General features: G+C 37.1%; 1 protein-coding gene across 1 annotated transcript in view; it reads left to right on the plus strand.

Annotated features, from left to right (window-relative positions):
• NDUFAF2 (NADH:ubiquinone oxidoreductase complex assembly factor 2) overlaps positions 1-11,653 on the plus strand; it is a 169,698-nt gene that overhangs the window by 67,572 nt on the left and 90,473 nt on the right. The window lies entirely within an intron of this gene.

An 11,653-nucleotide genomic window follows, 5' to 3' on the forward strand; every position in this document is an offset into this window, starting at 1 on the left:
CAGATTATTATATTCATTTAGATGAATGTTTATTGCAAACTATGCATGTGACTCTTCCAGGCACAGGGGTAAATAGAAGGACAAGTAAATCATGATTTCTTACCTCAAGTGGATCGTAATTCAAGAGTCATTGTAGATCACTGCTTGTTTATAGTTTTAGATTCTCAAAACAAATCCTTTGCTTATTCTTAGTATGAGGCTAAGTATTTTTTTTTTACACAGCCAAATGAGTTGTATCTATCATCTATGTCTCTTAGGATTCAGGCAAGAAACAGATGCTATGTTTAAATTAAGTAATAAAGGTACTATGTGAGGGTGTGGGCAGGGTCTCAGAGGGAAACCACTGAGGTGGTGTAGGAAACCACAAGTCCAATACTGGAGATCTAACCACATCTCCGAGCTTGAAAGGGTGAGGAAAGAAGTGGTTTCTGGGACTTCAAGTTGTGACTGGGATAAGGGAGACAGCCAGCTTATTTGACCTTGCAGGGAGTGAGCCAGCAAAGTAAGTTCTCAGACCTTATTCTCCTCCTTTCCTCCAGTCTCCCATGGTATTCTCTATTATCTGAATCCCCATGGAAGACAGAGAGCAAGGAACCTGTTGATGTAATCCATAAAGGTCAGCTTTCTGGGGCAGAGGGCAGAAAGGTAGAGACATCTGGAGGGGTAAAAAGCACACTGTCCTAAAAAATGTTGTCTCTTTGGTAAATATTTTCAAGGCCTGTTCATTGCAAAGCTGTAAGTACTATAGGGTATGTACAAAAGCTATGCCTTTTCTTTCGAGGGCCTCGCTGTCTAGTTAGGGAGAAGAAATCACAAACAAAAACTAAATTCAGAGGCAAGTTTCTAGAAGGTCTGTATTCAAACAGTGATTTAGTGCTGCACGGAGCATTAGATGAGGAATCACTGATGTAGTTCAGAAGAGGAAGAGATTATTACTCTTGAAGTGTTAAGGAAGGCTTGTGAAAGAACCGGAATTTGGCTATGAATGGGTTGACGAGTTTTATAGACAACAAGAAGGACAAAGTAATACATAAACATAATTTGCTCAGGGTATATAGTGAGTGTAGAGTGTAATTGAAGGTGGCAATTCATACAAAAGTTAGAGGTAAGTTTAGAAATAGTTTGAGGTGAGACTTTAGAAAAACATAAAGAGCAAACTGAGAAATTTATGCATTTTAAAACCATTATAGTTTTCTGAGAGAGGTTATAAGGTGTTTGTGGTAAAAAGTGTTCTGCAGTGAAACACATTTGGGAAATGTGTACTTTCCCAACCTTGTATATGTGTAATGTGTATTTAACATATTAATAGATCATGAAATCTTGCTGTACAGAACCCACTTTTTTGTTAAGCTACATTTGACAAGAGAATACACCCTCTTCCCTTTTTTTTTAATTTTTTTTTAAGCTAAAACATGTTAGAATCTTGTGAAACTCTGGTATGAACTGTGTTTTGGGAAATGCTTCTGTAGGTAATGGGAAGCCTTTGATAGTTCTAAAAGAGTTATGACATGAATAAAAGGGTATTTTAGGGAAATTTGCCTGGCAGTGTTGTGCAGAATGGATTGGGGTGCAGATGAAGTTGAATGAAGGGGGTGAAATCGAAGTTACTGCTTCTGCAATAATCCAGGCACACAGTGCTTGCTAATCTGAAGTCAATGGTAGTAGTGGCTGTAAAAACTGCACACTTGGGAGAGGCATTAGGGAAGAAGTGACTCAGTGACTGAATGAATATGGGAGATAAGAGGGAAGGAAGAGAAAGTCAGGCAGAGAATGGAAAGAGGGAAGCAGGTGTCAGGAATGACACAAACTAGGACTTTGAGGCTCAAATCTTCCAGTTCTGTGTTTGTTAAACTGCACTCAATAATGTACACAGACCATTAAGAATAAGGTAAAAAGGCACTTGAGAAGTTTGAGTGACAGCATACAAAGGGCAACATAATGCCTGTTCTGGAAATGAGTTTAAAAGAATATGTCCTGGAAATAATTGAGCATCATGATGGTCTCAAAACTGGTTGTGATTCAGAGAGCAGAGTTCTAGCCAAGCTAGGTTGATGGACCAGACCACGGGGATTATATATACATAGCCAATTCACACTGTATTTATTGGTCATACCTGTAAATTTAGATTTTTTTTTCACTCCCTTCTCTACCAAAAAGAAGAATTTTGGCACAGAACCAGGTTAGGGTAAGAGCCAATTGTATCTTGTTTATTTGAGGTTGTGTTAACAGTAATAACCTAAGAACATTGTTCATTCTTATCTCATGTTCTTAACACACTTCAAACCAAAATCATGTTAGCAACCAGCTGCTGGCCTAATGTGTATGTAGAGCCACATCCTAAAGGAAACTGGTGTTGGACAAAGAGAGGGATACTATGTAACTCTTCTAAAAAATATGTGTTACTGAGTCAGAATTAATTATTTGAAAAGGGAAAAACCCAGCAATGACTCTGTAGCATTGTTTTGGGAACTCATATATCTTAATTGGTACTCTTGTTGCAGCTGTAACTTTTTTTTCTTTTCATTTCATATGCTTGCTGTCATTTGCCCATTTCTCTTCTGTGCATGAATGCTTTTTTCTTTATCTTCTGATATTGTGTTTTTATTTATGGAAGACAAAATACAGTGTGATGCTTCTTTATTACTTGCTAAATTCCTTGTTTACATGCTAAATCCCTATTTTAATGTAGTTTGGGGATAAATGTACTGAAAATATTCACTGCTTATATTTTCAGTTTTGAATTTATTCATATTGTGACAGTAATTGGTAGAAAACTGTTTCTCACAGCTGACAGGCCAAAAAAAAAAAAAAAAAAAGATTAGGGACAAAGCTACCACATGCCAGGGTGCTGAGGGCCCATCAGATATTTAAAGAAGTGGCATTTGTACTTGCATTATTTAAGCTACTGTTGAAGAAGAGATGAGAAGAGACCATATTTGTAGCAAGCATATTATAGAACTCATTTTCTGAAGAATCATGTTTTTGAAGAAGGTATAACATCTATCAGACATTTTATAAAGCACACAAAACAAATATATAAAAGTTCTTCTCAAAAAGAACTGGAAACTGTGAATGCTATGGCATAATTTTTTTTTATTTTAAATCCCCCAAATTGAAACAAATATATCTACATCCTAGAAATTAGTAATTAAGACCAAATTTCAAACCAAGTGTTGGTGAATAATTTTTTCACTTTGTATCACAGAAATGCTCTTTGGTAAACACTGTTTAAAGATGCATATTTAATTTCTGTTTTGCCAATTAACTCAGATCATTAATTTTCAGACTGTAATTTGGTGGATCTGGGACATCTGATGTCTTTAAGAACACCTCAAGTGACAGAATAGCTGCTCTTTGGCTTTAGTGATGATGGCTCTATTTCTGTTCTTTTTTGCAAGTATGAATAACTCTGTTTAATAAAAAATAAGAGCAGCTCACTGATGTCTCATCAGAGAGAAAGCCAACCTTGCCCTTCATCCTGATGAGATATGCTGGTGTAAGCAGGAGTGATGAAACAGTCCTTTCTAGTTCATTTTGTTATTTTTAATAGTACATGGGTGAGATTTCAAAGAGCCGTTGATGTAGATCAGGACCCAATAACTTTTTCGGCCTTTGAGGATATTCTATTAAATTGTCTAGCTCCATTGTTAAAGTGAGGATTTGTACAATGCCTTTAAGAACTTTTAAGAAGTGGCTGAGTTGTCCTCCTTCTCTGGCTTTAACTATGAAACAGATTGTAAAACACTTCAACCTGAAGTTTACAGTCTGACAAATTTTTGTTTTGCTTTGCTTTTTTTGTTTGTTTGTTTTGCTTTTTTTTCTTCATTCATGGTCAATGTGATGGGTTGAATAGTGTCTCCCAAAAGTTCATGTCTGCCCAAAATCTCAGAACCTTTTGGAGATAGGATGTTTGCATATGTGATTAGTTAGGACAGGGTCCTGATGGATTAGAATAGGCCCTAAATCCAATGACTAGTGTCTTTATTAGAAGAGGAGAGGGCATACAGAGTCATACACAGGAAAGAAGTCCATGTGAAGATGAAGGCAGGGATTGGTGTAATGCAGCTATGAGCCCAGGAATGCCAAGGATTGCCATCACCACTAGAAGAGGCAAAGACAGGTGTCCCCTGGAGTCTTCAGAGGGAGCATGGCCCCTGCCTACACCTTGATTTTGGACTTCTAGCCTCCAGAGCTGTGAGAGAACAAATGTCTATTGTTTTAAGCTACCCAGTTTGTGGTACTTTGTTATGGCAGCACTAGGAAACCAAGAGAGTCAGTATTCCTAAACATTCTTCTGCAAACTTATATATTACAGCTTATTTTCACATACTGATATTACCCACGAAGTCCTCAAGGGTAAAACCACATCATACTCATCCATAGTAGGCAATATTTATTATTATTTTTAAATAATAAAAATATTTATTATTGTGTAACTGTGTGGACACCCTTATTTTTTAAGGTTCCCAAATGTATTCTTCATGAACAAATATGTTTTTATTAAATTTGCATATTTGAGGAAGACTAGAATATAAATATCCATAAGAATATGGAAATTTATAGATAATTACCAGGCTTAAGTTTTAATAGTTAGCAAGGTATGTTAACTTTTACTACTACTTTTTTTTTTATTAGTAAAACTGTATTTGTTTTTATTTATTTATTTTGAGAGAGAATGAGCATGAGCAGGGGGAGGGACAGAGAGAGTAGAGAAAGAACATCCCAAACAGGCTCCGTGTTGTCAGTGCAGAGCCTGATGCGTGGCTTGAACTCACAAACTATGAGATCGTGACCTGAGCCGAAATCAAGAGTCGGAGGCTCAACCATCTGAGCCGCCCAGGTGCTCGAGTAATACTTTACGTAAATAATTTAAATCAGTTTTCAACATTGGATGTTATTCTATGCAATTCAAAGACCTAGGAAATCAATACTGAATATCAATAGTAAAATAAAAACAGTTATTAATGATATTCCATATGAATATTTACAAAAATGAAGCCACAATTAATGCAAATCTATTATAGATATATGTGTGTGTTCACATACACATATCTAAAGGCAAGAATTATTGAATACAAAATGATTCAAGATTAAAATGCGTGTGGTTTTTTTTTTTTAATTTTTTTTAATGTTCATTTTTGAGAGAGAGAGAGCAGGAGCAAGGGAGGGGAAGAGAAACTGAAAGTAAAAATCCATATATTAGCAAGTAGATTTGTCACTAATATGCTGGAATCATTTTTTATAAAAGTATTTGTACTTTTTTTAAATTTTTTTAATGTTTATTTATTTTTGAGAGAGAGGGAGAGACAGAGCATGAGCAGAGGACGGGCAGAGAGAGAGGGAGACACAGAATCTGAAGCAGGCTCTAGGCTCTGAGCTGTCAGCACAGAGCCTGACGTGGGGCTCAAACTCATGAACCATGAGATCATGACCTGAGCTGAAGTTGGACGCTCAGCTGACTGAGCCACCCAGGCAACCCAAAAGTATTTGTACTTTTAGACTTAACTATTATTCTAGATACCTCAAATGTGCCCAGTAACCTTGATAGCACTATTTTAGCCATAAGAGATTATCTGCCTTTTGTTTGAGATGTATTAGTCCTTTATAAACATATAATTCCATGATTGTAATTTAAATTTCTCTTATTTTATTTTTTTTAATGTTTTTATTTATTTTTGAGAGAGAGAGTGAGAGAGAGAGACAGAGTGTGAGCAGGGGAGGGGCAGAGAGAGAGAGGGAGACACAGAATCCAAAGCAAGCTCCAGGCTCCCAGCTGTCAGCACAGAGCCCAATGCGGGGTTGAAATCACGAACTGTGAGATCATGGACCTGAGCAAAGTCAGACACTTAAGTGACTGAGCCACCCAGGTACCCCTAAATTTCTCTTAAACCTAAGTGCTCATTATTAGTGGACCAGTTACATGAATTATGGTACATATATACAATGGGTGCTTCTGTAAAAAAATAATGAGGATATACTTTATGTATTAATATGAAAAAATCTATTATAATTACTAAATGAAAGGAAAATTGCAGAACAGTTTATAGTGTAAGCTATTTATGGAAAAACAAAAGGGGGGATCATATGTCTGCGACTTTGTCTATAATATACATACATACATACATTTATATTGACTTCTGTGTGCATAAAAATAATTTCTGGAAGGTTGAACTAGTAAAGGGAGGTTGCCAGTTAGTTGTATGTGTGTGCACGGATAGGAACTCAGCAGATAGGACGTAGGCATGAGGGAGTTTTTTCACTGTATACCATTTTATACTTTATGTTTGAACCATGTGAATGCACTAGGTAGGTAGGTAGGTAGGTAGGTAGATAGATAGGAAGACAGATAGATAGGAAGAATATTCTGGGTTTTTTTTTTAATTTTTTTTAATGTTTTTTTAATTTATTTTTTTGAGACAGAGAGAGACAAAGCATGAATGGGGGAGGGTCAGAGAGAGAGGGAGACACAGAATCGGAAGCAGGCTCCAGGCTCTGAGTCATCAGCCCAGAGCCTGACGCGGGGCTCGAACTCACGGACCGCGAGATCGTGACCTGAGCTGAAGTCGGACGCTCAACCGACTGAGCCACCCAGGCGCCCCATGAATATTCTGTTTTTAAAAAAAGTATGCTGGTGAATTCTGCTTTAAGAAAAACCCAGTAAGTGGAAACCAACTTTAAAAACAGTCCCATTTAGGGATTGATATGAATTAATCAAGAAAATATATAGAGCATCTCTTACATGTAAATTGCCATATTAGACATTGCTGAAGCTACCAAACAAAGTATAAGGACAAAGTGACAACCTTTTAAAAGTGTGCAGTGATTATGTTACAAAAATATTACTCGTTTTACAACAGGATTCCATGTCCTGTCTCTGAATCATGATATGATTCTAATTTCCCTCCTGAGTCTTCCAATCAGTAAATGAACTTTGTGGTTCTTCCAAGTTTTCTGAAGATGTAGTTTCTCAATTTCATATCATCCTGGTTACTTTTCTCCAGTTGTTCTTCACTGTATCAGTGTGCTTTGTAAAAACTCAGCATCAAATGTGAAAATGAATGCTCTGAATTGGTGTGACTAGCTCTGATTACGATTTTTACAATTTTATTAGCATTTGGGATAACTTTGTCAAACTACTGAAAACTACCAACCATTTAAACTCAGTGCTCTGCCATTGGGCAGGAAGTATTCTAAGTAGATCACTGCCCTATAGGGCAGCAAAAGTAGCATGCAGTTTTATTCCAGAAGGTTTACTCATCTGTTCTGTGAGACTATCTTCCTATTTTATTGTGAGACTTGATGAAATATACCTCCTATGTAACCCTTTCCTGTCTGAAACACAAGACCTGGCAGTTTCTCTAGTTACCCAACTCTGTTTTCCAGCATCTGCCCTTGAGTTCCATTCTGGCTGATTTCACCAGTAAACCTGGCTTTCTACCCCCATTGCAGAAGATCTGAGCCATAAAACTTCTACACTTTCCTATTGTGAAGAACTAGTTGAATAGGCTTTTAGATTAGATGATCTTGGCTCATCAGGTATACCGTTCAGTTTCAGAAGCTTGGATGCAAATAAATCTCCTATAGTATGCTCATATGTTTATTTGACCTTTTGCAATGATGTATGCTTTGTGGTCATTAGAGTCTTTTATCTAGATTTTAACCACTTGGTATTCAAAAGGCAAACATCCTAATGCGGTAACTTCTTTCATGGGGTTTAATATTTTATTTCTATATTTTCCTAGTCACAATTTTAGGTGAAGGATTTTCTGTCTTTTAGCTCCAGGTCATTTCTTCAGAAAAAAATTTCATGTGACAAGAGCAGTGGTAAAAACGTAAAAATGAAGCTCTTTAGGTTGAATTGCAGGGTTTGATGGAAGAAAGAAGGGGTTTCCCTGGAACTTTTTCTCTCCCAAGGCAGTCCGTGAAACATTTTCATGGAATGCTTTATGTTTAATTTTACTTCTATTATTGTGTTCAGAAAAATGAAATTGACAGAAGTTAGATTGGCCTTAGGACAACCTTAGGAGAGTCATTTTAGAGCTTTTGACTTTTTAGATAGTGATTTTGATTACCAGCAATTTGGATACTTTTTTTATCTGACCTCATTTTCCTTATCAAGGTGTCTTCTTGTCTGTTGAAACATGTGGCCTTTCTTTTTGATTTGTTAACATTATTCCTTGTATCCCATCCCAATTCTGTTTATTCTGTGGAAATAATTATCCTTAGGGCCTAAATATTGGTAATAAATTCAAAATGGCCCAAGCAAAAGCCATTTATGAGTAGGAAGATGGCTTCCTTATGGGTAGTCTCTTAAAGACAGATGTATTTACCTAAATAAGAAATATTTTTGCAACTCTGGTAAGTGCAAACCTGGGGAAATTGTTACCAGTGTTTATACTTTGGATGCCAACACTTTATTCTTACATTTTTTTAACCTTTAAATTTTTTCTAATTATAAAAGTAATACAATATTATAGAAATATTTCATAAGGACAGGAAAAGTCCACCACAATACTTACTCACCCCCCCCCCCCCAGAAATAACCACTTTGCAACTTGGAGTATATTTATATCAGTCAGGATGGGTAGCTGGCCTGTCATAACAGAAGAACCATGAAATTCCAGTGGATTAACATGACAGACATTTCTTTTTCCCTGGCCTACCCCAGGTTAAGTGTGAGGGTGTTGACAGTTTCCAACTGATGGAAAGATTCCACCATATTGTAACTGCAACATGTGGCCTCTTCAGATACTTTGGTAGGAGAGAAGAGGTTTAGAGATTATTTTTACTAGCAATTACATTTTTTGGAATAGCAGTGAAATGTGGTACTTTAGCTCACAGCTCATTGCCAGAGGCCCATCTTGAAGGGTACAAGGAAGTAGAGAGGAGCAGTTGATACAGGTGAACGATAAGAATCCCTACAACAGTATTATTGCCTGTTTTTCTCTGTGCTGTTGTATTTTTATCTAACAGATGAGAATATCTTTTTAATCTACATTTCTTTAATTATTAGTGAGGTTGTGCATATTTTTTTGCCTATTTATATATTTATGTCCTATATAAAAAACTATTAATATCCTGAATCCATAGTTTTATCAGTTCTTCCTTTCAACCTATTTGTATATTAGGAACATTCAGACCTTTGCGTTTCATTTCATTAAACATCTTTTTTTTTCTCCAGTTTTTTCACGTAGTCTTTTGACTTTGTTTGATGGTATTTTTTGCTTGTCAGCCTTTTATTTATTATTTTTTAATTTTTTTAACGTTTATTCAATTTTGAGAGATGGAGAAACAGAGTGCAAGCGCGGGAGGGGCAGAGGGAGAGGGAGACACAGAATCCGAAGCAGGCTCCGGGCTCTGAGCTGTCAGCACAGAGCCTGACGCGGGGCTCAAACCCACAAACCATGAGATCGTGACCTGAGCTGAAGTCAGAGCCTGATGCGAGGTTCAAACCCACAAACTGGGAGATCGTTACCTGAGCTGAAGTCAGATGCTTAACCAACTGAGCCATCCAGGCACCCCCCACGATTTTGTTTTTATGAAGAAAATTATACAACCCTTTTCTTTAAAGTTTCTGTGTTTCCTCTCATCCACAGAACAGCCTTTCCCAGTCCAGGATTATTTGCATAATCCACTCATGTCACTTTATATCCAAAATACTAAACTTCAAATAAGGCACCCCAAGGATATAAGGTTTGTTTTTCCCAGGTGCCAGGGGCTGTTTTGTGGGTTCCTCTGCACATTTTGACTCTTCACACTTGCTATGTAACCATAGTCTCTGATAACCATTTTCCTATTTATGTTCTTATCTGTTACAACATTTCTTCTGAAAGACACCATGTTAGTGTGTGTTTTGTGAAGGAACCAGAATTTACCACAATTCAAGATCACCTTGTAGCTTAGCAATTTATAAAACCAAAGTAGCGTGAGCATCCCTCCATCATGCCTGGCAAAATAAACCATTCACTCTCAGCCCACACTTTGAGGATTGAGGGTGGACAACATGATGGTCTTCTCTACTCTGCTCTCTGTACTTTAATTGCACCCCAGATAGGAGAGGACACCCCATGCTTGGGAAGGTAATAGTGCTGCCAATGTTAATTAGCCCTAAATTGCATTTATTTCCCTCTCCCACTTCCACAGCTATTTCTCCTTTCTACCAACTTCTTGAGCTGTTTCTTTGATCCTGAAGTCCCTAGAGCTTTTCAGGCAGAAGTATGGCTGCAGTGCAGGGTGCCAGGCTCATCTGAACATTGTGTTTCAGGACTTCCCCTTGCCCACGCTTCCCTGTTAGCAGCAAAACTGGCAGTTCTGAAACATGACCTTATACTCTGTGATCAAAACCTGACTTACGATGGTCCTCCTACTCCCAGCAGCCCCCAAAACCCCCTAGAGAGAGCACTGTACAAATCTGTGTTGCTTTTGTTTTGATGCCTCATGTGATAACCTGAATGTCCTCTAAGTTCAGTATTAAATCCTCTGTTTAGTTTGTAGTATGACTTTTAAATGACAATCTACAGAATAATTTATAATAACAGTAATAACTAATACATGTAATACTTACTAAGTTCCAGGCACTATTCTTAGCAGTTTATGTATACTAACTAACTTTATCCAGTGATCATATTTTATCTTAGTATCCCTATTTTATGTGTAGGGAAAGTGGGGTACAAGGAAGTTACATAATACTAAAGAATATAAGCTGGTAAATTTCAGAGCCAGAGAGTTTCCTTCCATAGTCTATGTTCTTAACCAGTTGCCTATACAGTAAAAAAATATATATATATTAAGTTTATTCAGCGTTTATTTTTCAGTTTAGTTGGTGTCAGAACATTCCAGGGCAATCTTACCTATTTATAGGGACCTGTAAAGTTAGTGCCTCAACTATTGGAAGTGAGGGTTGACCTCAGCCATTTCTGAACTAACTCCTAGTGTGTGCTAGGTGCACATTGCCTGTGGACCTTAGTGTTGCAGTAACCATTTTCCTCTCTTTCTCTGATGTTTCATATTGTTGAAACATGGCAAGCTTGTCTTTGTCAGGTAGGATTATAACCAGCCACAGAGCCCACAGCCTAGAAATGAATCAACCCAACTAGTCCAAGGATAATATGTCATCCATATAGGGCTTCCTGCTGAGATATTTAAGGCCGGGAAAAGTAAAAGGGAGTAAAATGGAGTGTTTCGGTGATGCTCTGAATGCCTAGAGTTAGCTTAAGTAGCCTTCATCTAAGGGTGTGTACTATCACTATGGTGAAAGCCTTTCTAGCCCTATACCAATGATTTTTATCATCCTTACTTCATGGCAGATAGAATAAAAGAACAGAGAAAATTTACTTCCAAAGCAATTTATTAAACATTAAGTGAAAAAAATCACGAGAGACTTGTTTCTTTTCATATTTTTCCCCTTCAAAATTGCCTTCTTATAGTTGACTAATGAATTCATTTCTCCTTCATATCACAAACTTAAGTGTGTCTCTGAATAAGACCCAGTGTCTGATTTTTTTTAAGTGCTAATATGTACTGGAACGAAGTTCAAAAATTCATCCCTCTTCCCCCCTCCAATCCACCCCCCTCAAATTCATTCCCTTGCTTCTTCCTTCTTTTTACAATTTGGGAAGTTTTGAAATTATGTTTGGATGGCTTTCACTGAGGA

This window comes from Panthera uncia, assembly GCF_023721935.1.
Source record: "Panthera uncia isolate 11264 chromosome A1 unlocalized genomic scaffold, Puncia_PCG_1.0 HiC_scaffold_17, whole genome shotgun sequence".
Classification (NCBI taxonomy): Eukaryota; Metazoa; Chordata; class Mammalia; order Carnivora; family Felidae; genus Panthera; species Panthera uncia.